Source organism: Rhinatrema bivittatum, chromosome 2, assembly GCF_901001135.1.
Source record: "Rhinatrema bivittatum chromosome 2, aRhiBiv1.1, whole genome shotgun sequence".
Classification (NCBI taxonomy): Eukaryota; Metazoa; Chordata; class Amphibia; order Gymnophiona; family Rhinatrematidae; genus Rhinatrema; species Rhinatrema bivittatum.
Window position 1 is genome coordinate 284742334 of NC_042616.1, and position 24130 is coordinate 284766463.

The 24130-nt window shown below is 43.6% G+C and overlaps 1 protein-coding gene across 1 annotated transcript in view; it reads left to right on the forward strand.

Annotated features, from left to right (window-relative positions):
• Positions 1 to 24130, forward strand: part of CNTNAP2 (contactin associated protein like 2) — a 2918762-nt gene that overhangs the window by 112043 nt on the left and 2782589 nt on the right. The window lies entirely within an intron of this gene.

Below are 24130 nucleotides of genomic sequence, written 5' to 3' on the forward strand. Positions count from 1 at the left end.
TAATAAGGCTCAATATGTGTTACAGACTGTACTGTTTCAGTGACTTCGGATCAAAAAAACAATACAAAATCATTAAGCAGTCTAACTTACTTTTTTACAGCCTGTTCCAGAATTCTGTATTGCGTGCCCCTGAAATAACTTTCCTTAAGCTTTGGATCAATAGAGGTTACACATTTCACAGTCCAGGTGTACAAAGTAATCAACTACCTGAAATTACATTGTTTGATGGATCAAGACTATCGGGGAAACTTTTCATGGATTTCTACAGTGGTGAGGGTCAGGTTTCTTCAATCCCTCTGTGATAGTGCCAGTATTACCTACCTTTTCGGTACAGCAAATCAACATTCAACAATATATCACTGTACTAGTTCAGCTGTCTGTGACTTCTATTTTATTCCATTGATTTATGCTCTTTTAAAGATAATCTAAATCACTACATGTCAGTCAGAAGACCTAACTGAACCATGAGAACCATGATCAGTACATTACAATTCCCAAGTCACTCAACAGAATTGCAAAACCTAACAACAAATTTTGATCACTCCTCATTTTTACACCCAGACTACTTAAGCATGCTGTTGATCTCCTACTGCTTTTTTCCATCTCAAGTTATTCTCAGTCTACTACAAACTGACTTTTCTGCCCTTTCCATTCAACAGGGATTGCCCTTGCCAATGTGTCCATTAACATCTGCATGGCCAAGGCTAATTCCAAAGGGCTCGACTCATTCTTTAACCTCCTTGACCTATGTCTGTTTTCAATACCAATCATCATGATCTACTCCTTGACCTTCTGTCCTTGCTTGGATTTGAGAACTCTATCCCTCTCTTGATTCTCATCTTCTCTCTCCCATTATAACTTTACTGTATTCCTTGGTGATCCTCCTCCTCCATCACTATACCATTAACAATGTTCAGTCCTAGATCCCCTTCTTGCTCTCTTCACCTGTTTCTTCAGGGAGCTGGCCTGCTCCCAGTACCATCTTTAGGCCGATGACTCCCAGATCTATTTCTCTGCACAGAGATCTCGCATAGAATCGGTCCCAAATCTCAGCTTGTCTACTTGTTTAAAATTAGCACTTGGCTATTCTACTTTCACGTTAACTTGAACAAGGCCAACACATTATATCATCTTTCTTCCAAACCCACTTCCCTCCCCCTTTCTCTTTTTCTCCCTGTGTGGATAAAACTGTCATCCTACCAGTCCCCTAAGCTCTCAGTATTGTGGTCATCACTGATTCTCTCTCCTTCTCTGCCCACATCAAAACCCTGCTAAAACAATATTTTTTAATTCATTCTTGTTGTTTGTTTTCTCGGGGTCCAATAATTCCTTTCTTATTTTTCTTACAGCTCATTTAGAACCAGTGCTGAGATTCTTGTGCGATGAGATTTCATTAATGACTATCAGCAGAATTTCATTCTGTTTTAATAGACCTTCCCATCCTCTGTCTGGGCACTGCTGCAATGGTTCTGAGACTGGAAGCCATGCAATAGATCTTTCTGCATCTCTATATCATGGTCTTTAAATCCATCCACTAGATGTTGTCCTCATCATGACAATGGCTCCTTCCATCCAGGGCCTGTGAATGCTACCTTTTCAGCATTCCCCAGCCCCAGCTGTCCCAGAAGACAAATCGGAGGGATCAAACTAGAAATGAGTGGTGGTTTCCTTAAAAAAAAAAAAAAAAAAAGCTACCAGGTCAAGATTAGTGGCAGCCTCCAACCTCCACTCTAACTGAATTGGGGAAAAGGAAGCAACTTGCTGCAGATAAGAAAGATTCCACATGGCAATGCATAGCCCTGCCAGTGAGCTGGCTCATTTCTTTTTCTGTAAAAGAGAACATGAATTAAATCCATTCCTTTCTTTCTGAATGTACTACCAAAATCGTTTCTAAAATCATCTCCCATGTAGATTACTGCAACCTCTGTCTCACAGGGAGGGGGGCGGTTCTATCATGAGGCAGGGTGAAGTGGCCGCTTCAGGTGGCAGAATTTTGAAGCGGCAAAAAGTGCCCCTTCAAAACACCTCTATCGCAGCCGCCACCTCATCCTGCCTCCAGGGTCAAACATTGGGTTGGACAGGGATAAACCCAAACCCCTGCCCAATCCGCTCAGTAGCCACACACGTCCCCATCCCCGGGTAGTAGGAATCGCGTTTATCCCAACTTCATCTCCTGCTGCTGCGGGGGAGCAGCAGGAGATGGCGTTAGGATAAATGCAACTCCTGCTGCCATCACTCAGGCCAGCGGGGCCGTAGAAGGGAGCTGCAGGCCGCCATCGCCAAAGAAGGGAGCCGCGGGCCACCGTCGAAGAAGGAATCCACGGGCCACCGCCGAAGAAGGAATCTGCGGGCCGCCATCGGAGCTCAGGCCGACAGGGCTGAAGAAGGTAGCCATGGACTGCCACTGGAGCTCAGTCTGGCAGGGCCGAAGAGGAAAGAATCAGGCTATTGCTGAAGAAGGGAGCCATGGGTCAATGCCAGAGCTTAGGCTGGCGTCGCCAAAGCAGGGTTAATCAGGCCATCGCAGGAGCTGATGAAGAGAGCCGCAGGCGGCCGCAGGAACTTAGGCTGGTGGGGCCAAAGGAAAATAAGGAGTACAATTATGCATGTGAGATCTGCTTCTGTGTATGTGTGACAGAGAAGGAGGTGCTTCTGTGTGTGGGTATGAATGTGTGTGTGTGTGTGTGTGGGGGGTATGTGTATGTGTGAGGGAGGGATGAGAACTTGTGCACCTACCTTTAAGATGACTGTAAATCAAACATTCCCAGGTCTGGAGAGCACAGCATTTTTTTTTTATCCTTGTTAGTTTTAATTATTGGATGTGAATTATCTGCTGTTGTGAAATATTTTATTTGCATTGGGCAATATTTTAAACATTTTATGTGTTTTTAATTGGCTGAATTTATCAGCAGATTTGACATTCTTTTTATTGGTATGTTTAATTTTTATTTTTCTTGATTGTGTTTGCATTACTTACAGAGTTTGGCCTCTTGTGATTTCCAGTTCACTTTTTGTCTGCATGTTTCAATTTATATTTTATGATCTCTTTATTCTGTATTTGGTGTGAGTCTATCTGTGCTCTGCTTGTGAGACTGAGGCTCTAGGTATTCTGCTAGCATTAAGTTTCTCTGTAGGGATTTACAACATCTTGGCTTTAATCTGTTTTCCTAATAGGAGGTGTATTGGTGTTTAAGGCCTGATGTAATATTTGTAGTATGAATTTTTCATAGGTTGAGTCCTGGCAATTTTGTTATGGATAGCTTACTTTATTGTGATTGTAGTTCAATTTATTCCTGGGTTTTTGTGGGCCAAGTCCACACCCAGTGCACTTTACCATAGGCCTAATACCATATGGGATTCAGTAAACTGCCTTGATTACTATGAGAAAGGTAGGTTATGAAGTCTATTAAATTATTATTATTGAACATATGTTTTTTGCAGTGTATGCCTACATAATATATATGTTGTGATATTTTTACTTCAGAAGATTGTACTTTGAATGTACATTTTCCATATGCAATAGAGATGTGCATTCGTTTTTGCTGAATTGGAGAATTTCAATGAAATTGTCCAATTTGGCATGTTTCGGGAGCCCGAAAAACTATCGGGATTTTCCCGGTTTTTCATGAAAATTTATTTTTCGGATTAGTGCGCACTAACAAAAAGTAACAAAAAGTAACAAAATCTAACAGTTTTTGTTAGTGCGTGTGAAAGGGGAGTTAGCGCGAACTAACTCCCGTTAGTGTGCAGTAACCCAAAAAATGATTTTTCGCGAAAAAAAATCCCCCGAATCACAAAAAAAACCATTTCCTGCGGCGGCCGAAAAAACAAAGAACGACATGAACACAGAAAATGATTCACATCTCTAATATGCAATCTGCCAATTATGGTTTGGGAAGTTAATATATTTTAAAATGGAAAAGAATACATAGATTTTAAAAGGTACGTGCAGGCGTACATTTGTGCATGCAACCTGGCATGCACAAATGTACACCCAATTTTATAACATGAACGCGCAGCCACGCACATGTTATAAAATCCAGGGTTGGCGCATGAAAGGGGATGCACAATTGTGCAACTTGCGCATGCCGAGCCGCACAGCCTTCCTCGTTCCCTCCGAGGCCACTCCAAAATCGGAGAGGCCTCGGAGGTAACTTTCCTTGATTCCCCCCCACCTTCCCCTCCATTCCCCAACCTATTCTACCCCCCAGCCCTACCTAAACCCCCCCTTACCTTTAACCTATAAGTTGTGCCTGCATCCGGGCAGGCGTAGGTTGCAGGCCCCGGCCAACGGCCGGCTCACGATTCCGGGCACAGCAGCAAATGGCCGCTGTAACTGGAGACTCTAGCCCTGCCCCTGCCCTGTCCCTGGATGCCCCACCTCTTTTTTCAAGCTCTGGGACATACTGGCAGCCGATAGCCTTTGCCCTCACTATGTCACAGGGGCCGATGGTCGGCCCCTGTGACATAGTGAGGGCAAAGGCTATCGGCGCCATTTTGAATACTGGCAGCCGACGGCACGAGTGCAGGAGGTCACTCCTGGACCCCCGCTGGACTTTTGGCAAGTCTTGTGGGGGTCAGGAGGTTCCCCCAAGACTTGCCAAAAGTCCTTGGTGATCCAGCGGGGGTCCAGGAACGACGGCCATCCATTGCTCCTACCATGTGACAGGGGCTGACCAATGGCACCGGTAGCCCCTGTGGCATAGTACATCAAAGGCTATCGGCGCCATTTTGAATACCGGCAGCCAAGGGTGTGAGTGCAGGAGATGGCTCCCGGACCCCCCGCTGGACCACCAGGGAGTTTTGGTAAGTCTTGGGGGGGTCAGGAGGGTGGGGGATTTGTTTAAATTGGCTCCTATATACAGCCAAATAATTTGGTGAAGATTTGCTGTATTCATGGGGAATCACGATATGTTTCGCTTCCCCACGAATACAACGAATATGGCCCTATTTGTTGTGGATTATCAATTTGTAGGGAACGAATGAACACCCCTACTTTGTACCTATAGGACTGCAAGCCCCTCATAGCATTTCATTTTGAAAATTTGGCCAGTGAGCTGAATGGGGTTTAAAGTGCCTGCATATGTTTGCTTTTGCATTGAACCAGGCACAAAAGCACACAGAAAAAAATATATGGAGATTGCATGATCAATCTTCACGCACAATTTCAGACATGAGCCCTTTGACTTTTACCTGCATGGGAGGGGCAAAATAATCAGCTCGCAATTTTACATGTCTATACTTCCATATAAGCCTAGGATTTTATGCTCCAAAATTTCCCTGACAAGCTGAGTTAAGCTTAATGCACAGATCAAGGCCAAATTTTAGACCAAAGTATGGTTACAACACATTGGGGATGATGTGTAGCTACCTACTAGAATATCAGCAAGAATATAAACTAGGTTTTATGGTAATGATTTAAAATGGTTGATTTTTAATGCAATACTTATGCACTATCGGCCACACACGCAAATATTGTCACTTACGTGTGTGGCAGGGCCCTGCACGCGCCATGCACATTTTCAAAAGGGCCCGGTCTTGAGCATAAATGACGATACATGCATAATTGCTGGACCCTGAAAAGGGGGCAGGCCGGGGTGGGGGAGGGGTAATCTGGGTGGGAAGAGGCGGGAAGGGACGAGGCCAACCGGGACAGTGGCCTTTAGCTGCTGTGCTGGGGAAGCACGCGCTGGCAGTCGGCCGGCGAGCGCAAACTACTTCTACTCCAGGGGAGCAATAAGTAGTGAAACAAAAAAATTGCAAGTTTTTGGGATGGGTTAAGGGGTTGGGGAGGACAGGGGAAGAGGAAGGGGGTTTAGGTAAGGAGGGTAGGGAAGATCTCTCCCAATCTGCTCCTTAATTGGAGCGGACTGGAAGGGAATGGAGGAAGGCCCAATTTCATTGCCGCATGTAATCTTCTAAAATCCCCCCCCATTCGTGCCATCCACACATGCGTTCCTGATTTTTACACTGCAGCATGCATGGGTGTGTAGCCCACGGATTTTATAACATGCGTGCGCTGGCTCACACATGTTATAAAATCAGAGTATCCTTGAATGCGCTTCGGAAAGCATGTGCACATGGTCAGGTGTGCACACATTATAAAATCTACCCCTATTTCTCTTTTAAATGTTTTAAATCATTTTGTAATACATGAATTATCATGCCTTGTTTGTCTGTTTGAGGAAACACATTTAACATCCAATTTGTACATGTTAGGAAAAGAACATAAAAACATTGCTTCAGTCAGGAAGATCAACTGATAAAACACATTACATTTGTTTTTAAATGAAATTTACCTTACTACAATAGGGCATGAAGATGTTTATAAAAGCGAGTAAGCTACATCTGAAAGTTCTTAAAAGTAATGCAAATGTATGCCTATTGTTGTGATTCCTCCCATGGCCAGTGCCACGGGAGGCCTCTTACCTCGCAGCCCGGGCTGTCGTTGCTCCTTCCTGGTCCTGGGCTGTCCTTGTTCCAGATGTTCTCCTAATGTTCCATTCCAGTACAGATATCTTCTGTATCCTGATGTTCTGTTCCAGTCCAGAGGTTCCTGAGGTTCAATCTTCCTGTCCCTCATGGTCCGCGACCAGCCCAGCTGGGCTGGTAGGGCGTATAGTGGCCCAGTGGTCCGTGACCACCTCCGCTGGGATGTGTAGGGTGCTGGTGGGATTCCTCCATCTCACGGACTGAAGATCCTCATTGTCCATCTGAGTTTCGTCTCAGATCTTCATCCTCAACCCATCTGAGTTTCACCTCTGATATTCATCCTCGTTCCATCTGAGTTTCATCTCAGATCTTCGTTCTTGTCCCATCTGAGTTTCGCTTCTGATCTTCATCCTTGTCCCATCTGAGTTTCATCTCTGATCTTCATCCTTGTCCCATCTGAGTTTCGTCTCAGATCTTCATCCTCGTCCCATCTGAGTTTGTCTCGGATCTTCATCCTCAATCCATCTGAGGTTCGTCTCGGATCTTCATTCTTATCGTCCATCTGTTGTATCTCCTTCTCTGCGGCAGTTCAAGCAGCTGAGGACCCCGGTTCTTATTCTTCCTGCACTGGGTTTCATCTCAGTGTTCCTACACTGGGTTTTGTCTTGGTGTCCCTGGCTCCGACTTTCACCTCCGAGCTTCATCCTGGCTCTGAGTTTCACCTTCGAGCTTCATCCTTCTTCTCATATCCTGCCTGGGTCTTCGGAGTTCTTGTACCTGCTTCTACTTTCATCTGTCTGTCCTGACATCCTTTATCTTGGATTTCCAGTCCTTTTTTTCAGTACTCATTGCCATCTTGAACTCTAATGTAATTGAGTCAATGTCAGCTTGCTGCTTCACCTCCAACGTGGTCTGCAATCATCCCAGCTGGGGTGTGTAGGGCACTTAGCATCACAACACTCCTTCCAAGTCTTCCACGTCTACCTCGATGCCTGAGTCTTAGTCTTCCTATGTTTGAGTCTTGTTCTGTGACAGATGTCCTCTATCCGACTTGTTGCTTCCCGCCGCTTCCCAGCGGAAGTCCGAAAGGGCTTGGAATGGTAGGAGGACCATTCAGAGACCACCATTGCATTGGTGGTCTCAAGGAAGTGTGCAGGTTCGGTCAAAGGTAAGGGACGTCTCACTGCAAGGGCACACATCTCTTGTCCCGCGCTGGGGAGTGCCCCCTGGCGCTCCCTTCCATCACAGTTATCTCCTGCACTTGGGCCGTCGGCTGCCAGTAATCAAAATGGCGCGATAGCCTTTGCCCTTACTGTCACAGGAGCTACTGGTGCCATTGGTCAGCTCCTGTCACATGGTGGAAGCACAAGATGGCACCGGCCATCCATTGCTCCTACCGTGTGATAGGGGCCGACCAATGGCACCAGTAGCCCCTGTGACATAGTAAGATCAAAGGCTATCGATGCCATTTTGAATACTGGCAGCCAATGGCGTGAGTGCAGTAGATGGCTCCCGGACCCCCTGCTGGACCACCAGGGACTTTTGGTAAGTCTTGGGAGGGTGGGGGGTTGTAATTAATTACATTTTAGCCAGGAAACAAATAAGAATGAACGCATTGGGGGGTCCCCCTTGCCGAATGCAATGTATCTGCCCCCCAATGAATACGAATACCGAATGCAACGTATGCAGTCCCTTTGCACATCCCTAACTCTCAAGTCCATTGACTTCTCATGTGGTTCCAGGTACCTACTCAGCTTGTCCACTAGGGCATTGTTATTGCCTGGTAGGTATGTGGCTTTGAGAGCTGTACCTTGCATTATAGCTGAGTTCTATACCTTATTGCTTCTCAGCACAAGAAGTAAAATCCTGTTCTTTGCTGCTTTTTAGGTTAAACACAGCCACCTTGCCTCATCAATCACACAGTACAGTGCAATGAGAGAGAGACTGAGAGAGACTATCTACAAGGCCCTTGTAGTAGATAGCTATTTATATCTCTATAAGAGGCCCACCTAGTAATTCGAGGTGAGGTTTAGGTAGTAGGGGTGTGCATTCGTTTTGAACTTAAATGTAAAACACTACTTTTTTTTTTTTTTAACTTAAAAAAGTGATGAGGCGAAAACGATCGGATTTCCAACGTATTCAACATAGCTATGTTGAACACGTTGGAAATCGCGATTGTTGATCCAAAATAAAAATTTAAACCCCCTCACCTTCCTTAATCCCCCCCCAAAGACTTACCACAACTCCCTGGTGATCCAGCGAGGAGTCAGGACGCCATTTCTGAACTCCTTTGCGAGGAGCACGTGACGTCGGTGCCATGTCGGAGTGACGCGGCGTTACGTGATTCCCCGCGGGTTCCCTCCGGCACCCTCGTTCGACCCAAAAGGAAATTTTGGTCAGCTTGGGGGGGCCTCCTGACACCCCCAAGATGGCCAAAAGTTCCTTTTGGGTCGAACGAGGGTGCCGGAGGGAACCCGCGGGGAATCACGTGACGCCGCGTCAGTCCAACGTGGCGCCGACGTCACGTGATTCCCTGCGGGGTCGCTTCCGGGATCCTCGTTCGGCCCAAAAGGAACTTTTGGCCAGATTGGGGGTGTCAGGAGGCCCCCCCAAGCTGGCCAAAGTTCCTTTTGGGCCGAACGAGGGTGCCGGAGGGAACTCGCGGGGAATCACGTGACGCCGCGTCACTCCGACGTGGCGCCGACGTCACGTGATTCCCCGCGGGGTCGCTTCCGGGATCCTCGTTCGGCCCAAAAGGAACTTTTGGCCAGCTTGGGGGTGTCAGGAGGCCCCCCCAAGCTGGCCAAAAGTTCCTTTGGGTCGAACGAGGGTGCCGGAGGGAACCCGCGGGGAATCACGTGACGCCGCGTCACTCCGACGTGGCGCCGACGTCACGTGATTCCCCGCGGGGTCGCTTCTGGGATCCTCGTTCGGCCCAAAAGGAACTTTTGGCCATCTTGGGGGTGTCAGGAGGCCCCCCCAAGCTGGCCAAAAGTTCCTTTTGGGTCGAACGAGGATCCCCAAAGCGACCCCGCGGGGAATCACGTGACACCGCGTCACTCCGACGTGACGCCGACGTCACGTGCTCCTTGCAAAGTTGGTCAGAAATGGCGTCCTGACCCCGCTGGACCACCAGGGAGTTTTGGTAGGTCTTGGGGGGGGGGGAGGGGATTAAGGAGGGTGAGGGGTTTAAATTTTTATTTGCACATATGGACATAGACTCAACTTATGGAATTCTCCATATGTCCATATTGACCGCAAATGGGACCCCCTTTCGACTTATGGACATATGAACTTAAACTTTTGCTCTGCACATCCCTATTAGGTAGTAGTGTAGGGGTTAGGGGCCACTTTTACATGCAGAGTGAGACATATGAACTGAACAGTACACTCTTGTGAACATGTGATGTTTTTGGAGTGAGGAAACCCACACAACAATGAGATTTGTACAGTGTTTTCTCAACCTAGCTTGATGGACTCTCTATCTGGGTAACATCAAGCTAGGTTGAGAACATTGTACAAATCTCATCTTTGTGTGAGTTTTCTCACTCCGAAGGACATCAAATCTTCAAAAGAGTGTACTGTTCTGTTCGTACATCTCACTCTGCATGTAAAAGTGGCCCCTAACTCCTACCTAAACCTCACTTCGAGTTATTAGGTGGGACTCATATAGTAGCATAAATAACTGCTTACTATGGTACCACCCCTAGAGGGTCTCTCTTCTCTCTCTCTCTCTCCCTCTCCCTCCCTCCAGCTCAGGCCCTTCCTCTCTCTCCTCCCACATCACAGGCCCCTTTCCCAGCCTAAAAATGCCCAAAATGGAATTTGTGAAAAAAATCACAAATTGCATTATGGTCATAATGCATGATATCACACAGCTTAACATTATTGAAAAAGGTGTAGTTATTTTCAGCGATATTATGGCTTCGCACTTTGCGAAGCCAGCCCCCTTTTGTGGAAATCCTGCCCCCAATCCCTCCCCTTTCAAAAATTTGCATCGAGCCATGCGTTATGGTGCTTATCGCATGCGTTAAGGCCATAACGCATTTTGAAGAATGATGTTGTTGTCTTGGTTTTTGTTTTTTGTTTTTTTAACAATTGTGTTAGTTAAATGATCTCTGAAAACCTTTAGAGCATTCAGAATTGCCCTTCGCTCCAAGAAATGTTTCTGATTACATTTTTCCTGAGCAAACCAAAAAGGTTTGGATGTGTAACGCCTCTACATGAGCTCCCCATCCTAGGCTGAATGTATCCATTATTAGGATAATTTGTAAGGGAGAAATTTGGAAGGGGATTCCTTTTGTGAGGCTTGATTGGATCAACTTCCAGGACAGTAAGGTGGTCATTTTCAAAGGATTTACATGTGCAAATATAACATACTATCATAGCAATTTTAAAAATTCCATATATGCATTAAAATGCACATATGCATGTAAAACCCATGGACAATTCAATGACATATATTGTAGCAATTTTCAAAGGCCCCTTACATAGATAAAGTGCATTTACACGTGTAAAACCCTGTTTTAAGCATGTAAATGCTTTTGAAAATGAGGCACTTATTCTCTGAGCTGTTGGGTGACTTGGGTGCTGTTTAAGAGATCTGGAGTGGCTTGAAGCCACTGTGATCTTAAGCTCCATTAGGAATATCTTTTGCAAAGACATGCCAAGGATTATGCCATTAGAACTAACATTTTCAACAGGTCACCTGCTGATGTCTGCTAACTTTTTTTTTTTTTTTTAATTATTATTAAATGCTTCCAGAGTGAACATCAGAATGATGGCCCTTTCTTTGCCTGAATCCTCTCTGGTAGAGCACCTATGAATTCAAGTTGAGGTGACGGACTCAGATTTGATTTAGGATAATTTATTCTGAATCCTAGCAAATCCAGTGCCCAAACTGTTTTGTGCATTGGTTCCTTTGCACCTTCCTTAGAAATGTTTTTGATTAGCCAGTCATTCAGATAAGGAAACATATGCACCCCTTATACATGTAGATGCACTGCCACCTCTGCTAGACATTTTTTTTTAATACTCATGTTGTGGATGCTACGCCAAGGCGCAGCGTGCAGTACCGGAGGTGATGTTTCCCTAGTAAGAATCTGAGATACTTCCTGTGATTTGGATGGATCTCTGTGTGGGTTAATGAAACAGGAGGGTAAGCTGTCTAAAAAAGCCGTGGATTAATCCATTTTGTTGTCCTCTCAGTGTGGGCTTACACATCCTTTAAATCCAAGGAGCATAGTTAGTCCCCTTATTAGAGAAAATGAATTAAGATTCTGACAGAAATCATCTTGAACTTTTCTTTTACTAAATACTTGTCTGAGGCCTTTAAGTCTAGGATGGGTAGAGTCTTCCTGTTTTCGAAATCTGTGGAGAAAATACCCACCCTCTTTTACCTGAAGACGGATTTTGACCTCTTTGGTTACCAAGAGGGAGGAAAGCTCCTTTAGTAGCAGTTCCTGATATTGAGAGACATAGTGAAAGAATCTTAGATGGTAACTTTTAAACAGGCACACGGGTGCACATGTGTGCTCGTTCTTTGGTTCGCGACCAGAGACGCAGGTATATTATAACACATGAACGTATATGCACAATGATATAAAACTGACTGACCGCACACGCACATGTGCACAGAATTTTAAGTAGGCGTGTGCCTAAGCACGCAAATGCTGCTTCTATCATGTAAGTGGGAGGATTATAGTAGACATACACGCCGATGCCCTTTCCAGTTTTCCCAGGTCATTCCCAATTCGCCCAGTTAAGTGATAGGAATTCCAACTCCCCTAGTTTAATAGCTTCCCATTTACCCTGTTAGCCCCTACCTTTAAAACCCCGCTGATCTATCTGTTTTACTTTATTTTATTACTTACATGTCCTCCGTAGCAGAAGTAAAGTTACACGGCAGGGAACCCTGGCGCTTGCCTGTGTGCATAAGTATTTACATGCAAATTTGAAGATAAAATCCGTGAATGCCTCCACCCCGCCCCTTTTTTGGAACTTTTCATTTGTGCACATAGCGGGAGATATGCACTTATGCGGGTGCCTTCTAAAATCCACTCGGCGTGCACTGGCCCAACCTGTGTGCATATCTCCCAGTTTTGGCATGTGCTTGGCTTTTAAAATTCACCTTTTAGTGTTTTATCTGGTAGAATTTCTAGTAGATGAACTCTGTACCCTTATGTTGTGTGAAATATTTATACAATCCTGCCATAGTCTATGTGGGAATCTGAGAATATCAGATACATCTTTAGCAAACTTTATAGTCAGTTCAAATATTCATGAGTGTTCATGGAGAAAACCTAGAGAAACACTCCTGGACAAAATAAATTTCTTCATGGATGCATAATACTTGGTGCTGGATTAAATGTATAAGTGGTAATACATTTTGATGCTCAACATTTCAAATATTACCTCTGGGAAACATATCTTTCTAGGCAAGACTTGGAAACAGTAATTTGTGTGTTTATTATGTGCCCAAACAATCATTGTAATTCATTTTATCATGGCTAGTCAGTAACTACATCCAGGTAACTAGAGAGCTTCAAAATACTACTGCAGAGTTATTGCTTGGGGCCAAGAAATTTGAGCATGTTATCCCTGTTCTCCATTAATTTCTTTTGTTGTCCATAGAAGCTAGGATTAAATTTTGTTACGGTTTTGCCTGCTGTACAGTCTTCCCCTGCTAAGGTTCAGCCAGCTGCACAATCTTCCCACCACTAGGGGTTCTCAGCAAGCCTTGCGCGCTACTTTGCCAGTTACCTCCTCGCTGCTTATACAACTCCCAAACCTCATCCCTACTTAACCCAGCCTGTCCAGTGCCTCAATGCCTCTTCATTGAATCACCTTAGCTCTCTGACCTGGCCACTTTTACTTCGCTATTCTGCCTTGCCTAGCTTTATGGCCTCCAGGTCTTCTGCTTTGCCTAGTGGCCACCTGACCTTCTAGATTTATCTTACCCTGTCTCGTGACCTGCTGGTCTTTTTTGTTTCCTGTTGCCTGTCCAGTCCTGTCTTTGTTCAGTCCTGTCTTTGTTCAGTCCTTGCGCTGCACTTCCCAGTCCAGTTCTGTCCCTTGTCTATTTCCCAGGCCTTGCCCTTGTCCTTTGCCTCAGATTCAGCCCCAAGCCTGTGCTCTGTATTTAGCCCCCAGCCTATGTTCTGTACCCAGCCCCCAGCCTGTACTCTGTATCAAGGCCTCACCTGTACCTGTTCTCAGCTTCCAGCCTATCTTTCCTCATCCAGCCTGCTCCTGACCTCAGCTCCTGGCCTGTACTCAACTCCCAGTCTGTGCTCTGATGTTTTACAGAAGACAAATCCTACCAGCCCAAAGAACCCAAGGGTTCTACCTGCAGGAGAGGGAGTTGGTTAGGGAGAAGATCAGCTCCAGTCCTGTCTTGCAGCCCTGTACCACCTCTGTGGGGGTGCTCCCTGACTCCAGCCTACCAGTCCATGACAAATTTAAGGTCTACATTTAGTTGTTTAAGAGTGGCTAAATGAACCACACCTAATGCTTAGCCCAATGTATGTCTACCAGATCAGTACAATACTCCCATTAGGGATTGTTAGGCCTCCCAGATATTAAATCGAAAGTTATCCGCTGAATAGCATTTAGCTATTATGGCCCAGTATTGTGGAATAGACTGCCACTGGAGGTTAGGACAAAACTGAATTATTTGAAATTCAGGAAATTGGCCAAAGCATGGTTATTCACGTTCTATTTTTAAGATATATTTTAGGCTGTATAATATGTGGTATTTTATTTATTTTATTTTATTTATTTATTCGTTTTTTATATACCGTCATTCGGTTTAGCCATCACAATGGTTTACAGAATCAAAACAACAATCAGATAAATTATACATAGTTGCAAAAGAAGAAAACAATAACAATAGTGAAATGATAGATAGAGGGGGATGGTGGGGTGAAAGAAGGGGAGAAGGGAAAGATGTAAAAAAGGAAAGTAACAAAAATAATATTAATTCATCTTAAAGGAGGGCTTCATATTAAATTTCTGAAATTGTAATACTTAAGGTTGATGCCAGTTGTAGTTACTGTTTTTTCTTGTTTGGGTTTGAATGGTTGAATGGATTGTAGAAGGATTGTTGTTAAAGATGATCATTGATGTAAACTGTATGGAAGAGGAAAGTTTTTAGGTCCTTCTTGAACTTATTTAACACCCCTAAGTCTCCGTCAGAGACTTAGGGGTGCGACTCGACAATCTATTCAACTTAAAATCCTTCGTCATCAACACTACTAAAGAATGTTTTTTCAAACTTCAAGTACTCAAAAATCTGAAACTCCTCCTGCATTTCAGCGACTTCCATTTAGTAGTTCAGTCTATCATTCTTACAAAGTTAGACTACTGCAACTCTCTTCTCCTGGGCCTTCCTGCCATAACTATCAAACCCCTACAGATGGTCCAGAATGCAGCGGCGAGGATTCTCTCTAATTCAAATAAAAGAGCCCACATCACACCAGTTCTACGCGGTCTTCACTGGCTCCCTATAAAATCCAGGATCGCCTTCAAAACGTTAATGATGATCCACAAGGACATTATCGGCATTGCCCACCTCAATTTAAGCTCGCAACTCTGCCCTCACACATCACAAAGTCCTATCAGATACGCTTACAAAGGATCTCTATATGCTCCTCCGGTCAAAACTTCATTAAGAAAACGAGCAATCTCTACAGCCGGGCCCACCCTCTGGAACTCACTGCCTCCGGAGCTTCGCCAAGAAACATGTCATCAATCTTTTAAGAAACACCTAAAAACATGGCTCTTCCGACAAGCCTTTCCGGAGTCTCAGGAACACTCTGACACCGGTCAAAGAGCATAACAGCCCACTATGAGACCCACGATCACTCTCACTTCCCTTGGGGCCCGCTTACACTTGATTTGGACAGTCCATATGATACGAAAGATACCCTAGTAGATGCATTAGTTCATGTTACACCCATTAACATTGTTCGCTGTTCCATGTATCATATCATTTTATTTATTTATTTTGTTACGTCTATTAACGCTGTTTGATTCATTTATTACTATTTAATATTTACGTTCTATTGTTCAGACACCTTGTTTAATGTAACTCCTTAACCGCGACTGTTTTGTTATAATGGAAACCGATCTGATTTGATATTTGTATCGAGAATATCGGTATATAAAATTTTTAAATAAATAAATAACTTTTTGATGTTAGATTGAGTTCTTAAATAAGGTGGTAGAGAGTTCCATTTTTTTGGGGAAGCTCTGTTTCTAGTAGTTGATAGTCGAGCATCTTTAATGGGAGGAATTTTTAGACAAGAAGTGTTGTTAGATCGAAGATTTGTTCTGGTAATTTGTGGAGTGATTTTTAAATCAATGTGTTTATGATGATCGGCATGTATTAATTTGTGAGTGATGATCAGGATCTTATAATCTACTCGAGATTTAATAGGAAGCCAATGGAGCGACATTAGTATTGGGGTGATGTGAACATATATTTTTGTTCCTGTTAAAAATCTAGCTGCTGAATTCTGAAGAATCTGCAGAGGTTTAATGCTCATTGATGGGAAGCCAATCAGAAGAGAATTACAATAGTCTATTGTTGAGAAAATTATAAGTTGCAAGACTGTTCTGAAGTCCGTTGAATTTAAAAAAGGTTTTAAACGTCTGAGAACTAGGAGCTTATGATATCCTTCTTTGATTTTAGTTGTTATGTGTATATTGTAGTATAGGTTCCTATCCATGATAACTCCAAGATTTCTGGCATGATTGACAGGGGTAATAAAGTTGATTTTATTGTTAGTGGTGAATTGAGGTGGTGGAATTAAGTTGGATTTTTTGTTCATGATTAATTCAGTTTTATCAATATTGATTATTAGTTTTAAATTTGAAAGGTGTTGTTTTAGTGCATCAAGAATCATGGCAGTATCTTTGAATGTTTCATCAATGAATTTTTTTATAGGAATAAGAAGTTGTATATCATCTGCATAGAGGTAGTATGTTATTTGAAGATCATCTAGTAGTTGGCAGATTGGTAAAAGGTAAATATTAAAGAGAGTAGCAGATAATGCAGATCCTTGTGGTACTCGAGTTTTGAGGTCAATTTTCTTTGATATGTTATTATTGAATGAGACTTGGTAGTAGAGATGTGAATCGTGTCCTCGATCGTCTTAACGATCGATTTCGGCTGGGAGGGGGAGGGAATCGTATTGTTGCCGTTTGGGTGTGTAAACTATCGTGAAAATCGTTAAAATCGTGAGCCGACACACTAAAACCCCCTAAAACCCACCCCCGACCCTTTAAATTAAATCCCCCACCCTCCCGAACCCCCCCCCCCCAAATGCTTTAAATTACCAGGGGATCCAGTGGTGGTCCAGAACGGCGGCGGTCCAGAACGGCCCCCTCAATTGAATCCTGTTGTCTTCAGCCAGCGCCATTTTGCAAAATGGCGGCGGCCATAGACAAAAACGATTCGACGCTGGAGGTCATTCCGGACCCCCGCTGGACTTTTGGCAAGTCTTGTGGGGATCAGGAGGCCCCCCCAAGCTGGCCAAAAGTTTCTGGGAGTCTAGCGGGGTTCAGGAAGCGATTTCTTGCCGCAAATCGTTTTCCGTACGGAAAATGGCGCCGGCAGGAGATCGACTGCAGGAGGTCGTTCAGCGGGGGTTCCGGACCGCCGCTGAATGACCTCCTGCAGTCGATCTCCTGCCGGCGCCATTTTCCTGCCCTCCCCCTTCCCCCGATTTACGATTTTTTAACGATAAATCGGGGGAATTGGTATTGTATCGTGGCCCTAAAGATTTTTGACGATTTAAAATATATCGGACGATATTTTAAATCGTCAAAAAACGATTCACATCCCTACTTGGTAGCTCCTGTTAAGAAATGATGTGAACCATTGTAGAGTATTGCCAGCTAGACCAATTTCTGATAATCGGTCTAGAAGTATTTGATAAGAAGATAAGAAAATGCCATACTGGGTCAGACCAAGGGTCCGTCCAAGCCCAGCATCCTGTTTCCAACAGTGGCCAATCCAGGCCATAAGAACCTGGCAAGTACCCAAAAACTAAGTCTATTCCATGTAACCATTACTAATGGCAGTGGCTATTCTCTAAGTGAACTTAATAGCAGGTAATGGACTTCTCCTCCAAGAACTTATCCAATCCTTTTTTAAACACAGCTATACTAACTGCACTAACCACATTCTCTGGCAACAAATTCCAGAGTTTAATTGTGCGTTGAGTAAAAAAGAACTTTCTCCGATTAGTTTTAAATGTGCCCCATGCTAACTTCATGGCGTGCCCCCTAGTATCGAATGCTGCGGAGAAGTCAAGTAATACAAGTAAGTATTGTTTTTCATTGTCAAAACCTCTTAATATGGTATCATTTAATGAAAGAAGGAGCGTCTCTGTATTGAGGTTTTTTCTAAAACCATATTGGTTTGGAGATAATATATTGTTTGATTCAAGGTATTCATCAAGTTGTGAGTGAACTACTTTTTCTATTATTTTGGCAATGAAGGGAAGGTTTGAAATTGGGCGGTAATTAGATAGAGCATTTGGGTCAAGGTTGGTCTTTCTTAGGATAGGTTTTATTATAGCTGACTTAAGGGAATTTGGGTATGAACCTTCAGTAAGAGATAGGTTGATGATCTTTGTGATTGTATTTGTAATGGTAGATTCAATATTCTTTAGGCTTGTAATATGGATGCTATCTAAAGGATGGCTAGCCGGGTTCATTTTTTTGATAATTGATTGGATTTGGATAGTGAAAGACGTTTCAAAAAGAGTCCATTTTGATTTTGCTTTTTTGTTCAGAGATACAGATTGGGTATTAACATTGATGTTGATTGTATTAAGTTTAAAATTTTATTATTGAAGAATTCTGCAAAATCATCACTGTGGTGTGAAGTACAAGCAGTTTTTAGAGTTATTTTTGTGAGCTTCTGCACTATTGAGAAGAGCATTCTAGGGTTGTGGTGGAATTTAATGATTTTTTTTGAGAAATAATCTTTTTTTGCATTATTGATAATAAGTTTATATTGGGCTAGGTATGTTCGATATTTATTTAGGGTGGTTGGAGTTTAGTTTCGTCTCCATTCTTTTTCTTTCTTTCGAAGTTGACGTTTAGACGCTCTGATGTTATTATTATACCATGGATTATTGTGCTTTGATAGTTTGATTAACTTAGTTATTAAGGGATTGATATTATCAGCAACTTTTTTAGTGATCTTAAACCAAGATGATACAGCTTCATCAGAATTTGAGAGATTAATATTAGTCAGTTCTTCTTGAAGAGTTTCTTGAAGGAGTTCAGTGTTGAAAGGTGGTCGATAAGTTATTTTGTTTTGTGGGTATCGAGGAGGGGTAAGGATGGTATTAGAAGATAAGGTAGCTTGGATTAGGTGGTGATCTGACCAAGGTATTTCTGTGGTGTGGGTATTGATGTTGTGCCAGTCATTAGTATTGACGAATATCAGGTCAATTGTATGGCCTGCTTTGTGAGTTGGATTAACAACGATTTGTTTTAGCTGTAGTGAACCAAGTGCGTCAATGATGATTTGACAGGCTTTTGAGTTATTGATTAGTAGGGATGTGAATCATTTTTTGACAATTTAAAATATTGTCCGATATATTTTAAATCGTCAAAAATCGTTAGAGGCACAATACAATAGGAATTCCCCCGATTTATCGTCAAAAATCGTAAATCGGGGGAGGGGAAGGTGGAGGGCAGGAAAACCGGCACACTAAAACAACCCTAAAACCCACCCCAACCCTTTAAAATAAATCCCCCACCCTCCCGAACCCCCCCAAAATGTTTTAAATTACCTGGGGTCCAGTGGGGGGTCCCGGTGTGATCTCTCACTCTCAGGCCATGGCTGCGTTAATAGAAATGGCGCCAGCGCTACCTTTGCCCTGTCATATGACAGGGCAAAGGTAGCGCCGGCGCAATTTTGGTTCCTGTCCCCCGACATCATGAGTGCAGGAGATCGCTCCCACACCCCCACTGGACCCCCAGGCACTTTTGGCCAGCTTGGGGGGCCCTCCTGACCCCCACAAGACTTGCCAAAAGTCCAGCGGGGGTCCGGGAGCGACCTCCTGCACTGGGGGGGGGGGGGTCGAGAGGGTGGGGGATTTATTTTAAAGGGTCGGGGTGGGCTTTAGGGTTGTTTTAGTGTGCCGGTTTTCCCGCCCTCCCCCGATTTATGATTTAAATGATTTAAAAAAAAAAAACAAAAACCGCGACGATCAGATTCCCTCCACTCCCCCAGCCAAAATCGATCGTTAAGACGATCGATCACACGATTTACATCTCTATTGATTAGGTCGAAGTGAATGTTGAAATCACCCAGGATTATGATTGGTTTGTTTAATGATATATTGTTCATGAAATATTCAATTAAAGGTGAGCAGTTTTTTTTCAAGTACTCCAGGCAGGCAATAGACAAGGCATATTTGAAGTTTAGGAGAATCAAATAATGAGATTTCATATGGTGCAGCAATGTTTGTTGGACGGTGTGTCATTTGTAGTTCTTTTTTAGAAATAAACATTAAGCCACCTCCTTTTTTTCTTTTTCTAGGAATTGAGAATATGTTGTATCTATGATTGTTTAGTTGATTGGTTAATACTGTATCAGTGTTTTTTAGCCAGGTTTCTGTTATTGCAATGAAGTCAGGTTTGGAGTCATAGAGCATGTCATTAAATAGTGGAATTTTTTTGAGAATAGAAGGTGCATTGACTAGAGTGAATGAAAGAAGAAAATAATTTGAGTATTGGATGTAAATGTTGTTTGAGTTGTTTGAAAGTTGTTGTTTTTTTGAATGATGAGGATTATAAGATATATGTTTCCTTTGCATTGGATGTTTTAAAGGAAATGTGATTTTTTTTTGTTTTGGAATTTGCTTGCTGTGTCCATTATTCCTGAATGAAGATCTTTTTATTTTTGCGAATAGTTTTTTGTGACGGAGATGACAATTTATTTAGAGTTGTAAAAGTGAGGCGCTGAATGGGCTGCGCGAAGGGGCGCGCAAAGAGGCTTGCTCCTTTGTCGTGCGACGCACGGCGCCTGGTGTGAGTGATTATTTCAAATATCTCACCCGGCTCCTCCTCCGACCTCAGGGGCGCTTTGAACTTCCTGCTTCCGCTGGTATTCCTGTGCTGCCGACTCAATCAGCTGACCCTTGTTAACTGTGCACTCCGGTATCAGGACTGGTGTCGCGATTGACTGTCACCAAGCAACCAGATTCTGTTGCACTAGAATTCAGCTTCACTTCTGTAATCCGGTACTTTTTGCTTTTTTTGATGTTTTATTTTGAAAATATTTATATATGTTATTTTATATTTTGATGTGTTGATTTTAGTATTATTTCTCGCTCTGATGCCAGAAGGTTAAGGGTGAATAATCAAGTATTATGTAAATAAATAAATAAATAAATATAACCATTGACCCCTAGAAGGGAGGGAAGGTGGCAGCCCCTATCAGCCAATAAGAGGAAATAAGGGTACAATTCAGAAGAGAGATTTCTCTAGCCCTTTGGTAAGTGAAGTTTCTGAGATACTACCAAGGGATGACAATTTAAGTGTGTTTTAATCAAGTTTTAATATTTATGCCATTATATTATATATATTTTAATTATTATTGTTTAGGGCCTTGGTATAAGTGATTAACACATTTTAATAAATACAAATAAAAATACAAATTAAAAACAAAATTAAAAAAAATATCAAGTCCTCTGCACCGTTGACTTAGAGGTTTATTTACCAAAAAGCATTAACATGCATAATTGTGTATTAATGTGCATTGCTAGTGAATAGGCTCCACTAATTTCAATACTTGCTATTCACTAAAACCTGATTATCCACAGATACTCACCCTCTGGAGCCTAAAATTACAGGGATTGAATGATGCCCTAAGTAAGTTGAAAAACAGTATAGGACATTGTAAATGAGAAAATATCTATATTCCATTGTAGTATTCTTCTTCTAGTATTATACACACAAACACATTTTGAAAAAAGCATTAAACTGTGTTACTATGTTATCACACATCCTTAGAGTTTCCAGACTTTCTTCAGGGATGTTGATAATGCATATCTTTTCTTTTCCACTGAAACAGTTATCGCAGGCCAAAACTATTACCTCTAAATTAACAATTATATGTTTGCAGATGTCTGTTTTACATAAAGGATAATTTGTTCTTTGTGTGTTATTTTATTATCATAGTGCTCGTTGTCAAGGAGGACAAATTGAGTTGGTCCTTCTTTTACCTCATTGCATGCATGGAAAAGTAGTTGTGGTTTCCCTAGAAAAAAACCAGGAACATATTTCCATGTATTCAATGGGTTCTAACTAAGAATGGCTCAGCATCTCCCTCTTGATATGGACTATATATATTTGTAACAGATATGCAATCATTGTGTCCTGTATTTAAGCAAATAACTTACAGATAATATTCAGCTGAATTACTAGACTGATTTTCTGTGGCATCTAGCTGGCTATGTAATAGCTTAGCCACCTAGATCCCAGAAATTTAAATATTAACCAGTTAAGTGGCCAAATTTGGCTGGTTGTAAATTGAGCTGCCCCAGAATCATGCTCAGGATGGGTTCTGATTTAGCTGGTCAATACAGACTTTCAGTGCCAACTGGGAATGCAAAATAAAACAAAGGATGTCATAATGCCTCTGTATCGCTCTATGGTGAGACTGCACCTTGAATACTGAGTGCAATTCTGGTCACCGCATATCAAAAAGGATATAGCTGCACTGGAGAAAGTGCAGAGAAGGGTGACCAAAATTATAAGGGGAATGGAACGGCTGCCTATGAGGAAAGGCTAAGGAAGTTAGGGCTGTTCCGTTTAAAGAAGAGACGACTGAGGGGGGAACCACGTGACCGATGAGCGAGTAACACATCCTCTTTACTCGCTCCCGGGGCCCGCTCCAAACACCGGCAATATTGAATATTAAAACGAGCCCGACTGGCCTCCAAGAGTTACCCGTGGCTTCCCAAACGCACATAGAAGATTTCTTTGACGGTGGCGGGCCTAAAATGGCAAGCAAGGCGCAGAGAGAAAAGAAAATGTGTAGCAAGCCGACTGACCCCAAGATGGCGGACGGACCGCCGAGCCCGCGAGCAGTGCCAGAAAATCAGAGTGCTCTGGTGGAGGAGGTATCCCGAGCAGTGGCCGCGGCTTTAGAAGGTAAATTTGTGGAGCTCTCCCAGCAGATCGCTGCCGGGAACGAAACCCTAACTGCTATAAAACATCAGGTGGAAGAAACGCAGCAGCGAATAGCAGTGGTGGAGGGGGAGTCGCAGCAGAAACTGGGCTTGAGCAACAACAGCTGGGTGAGTTATCCGAGCATAATGTTTCAATTCCACAGCCTCTCGCCGACATGGCGGCAGCGCACGTGTCAAAAAAGAAAGGAAGCGGAAAGCGGAGGAGAAGGTACAGTTCAAGTTCCAGTGACAGTAGTTCATCTTTGGACCCCGATAGTGCAGATGAGGACAGCTTAACCATGGGTATAGTCTGCACATGAAGAGGCAGCAGCAACCTCGACGCCGGCGAACAGTGTAGCCCTTCTATGGTTAAGTGTTCCGAGGAAGGTGCGGAAAAGGATTAAAAAGAGGAAATACATCGACATCTTCCGACTTATGGAAGTAAGGAGAAGCTCAAGAGACAAAAAAAAGAAAAAAGGCAGAGATGCACTGCCAGAGGACAGCAAGACTATACCGCGCAACATAGGGACCTGGACCAGAGCATATCTCAGACTGATGAGTGTCATAAAAAATACGATCCATCGTAATATGGAACAATGCTCGGGTACTGTTATTAATCTGCTGCCTGATGGGAGGAGCAATCAGAAAGGAGTTAACAATCTGTTAAAGCTCTGTTATATAGGAGAGTTGAGGGTGGATCCTTCGGCCAGTGGCAGATGACCACACCCTCGCGGAATGATCCCGAGAGGGACCACTGGTCAGGCTCAGAGTTAGGAGACAAACACACACTAGTTGTTTTATTAGACTGTATACTGAACCACCAGAGATGGCAGTAGTGAGCTGGCAAGCCCGGCTGGGCTGTAGTCCCTCAGAAGCGATCCCTGGAGGCTGAGCTGAGGAGAGACTGAGATATAGTGAGTAGGCAGGGTATGCTGATCGTAACATTCACACAATGCCCCTATGAAGCCCAGGAGCTGGTACGTATAGGCCCTTGAGGAGCGAGTAACTGGTTCCAGGGAAAGCTCAGAGAGAACGATGGTAACTCATTGATGTAGCTGATATAGTTGGTAGTGAAGACTTCCAGGCAGAAGAGTAATCGGAGCAAGTCTGGGAACGTGGGCCCTCGAGCGAGTACCAGTTCCAGACTGTCACCTGAAAAACAAAGGACAGAGAGCAAGGCCCTCAAGGAGTGGGTACCTCTGGTAAGTTTGTAGGCAGAGTAGCTTAGACAGCAAAGCAAGTCTGTTGTCAATCATTGCTAACTTGATGTGTTAGCAAATGCTGAGATCTTAAATATCTGTCGAGGGTGACGTCATCTTCAGGGGACGCCCCCGAGGTTCGCGCCATTGCCGGTACTTCAATCAGGGCCATGCCGCGTGCGCGCGCCCCTAGGCCTCCAGGAGACATGGTGGTTGCAGCGTCGAGCTGGTCCGGGAACGCCGGAGGGACCTCTGCAAATGGACGCCGTGGCAACCAATCTTCCCACGGTCAGAGAG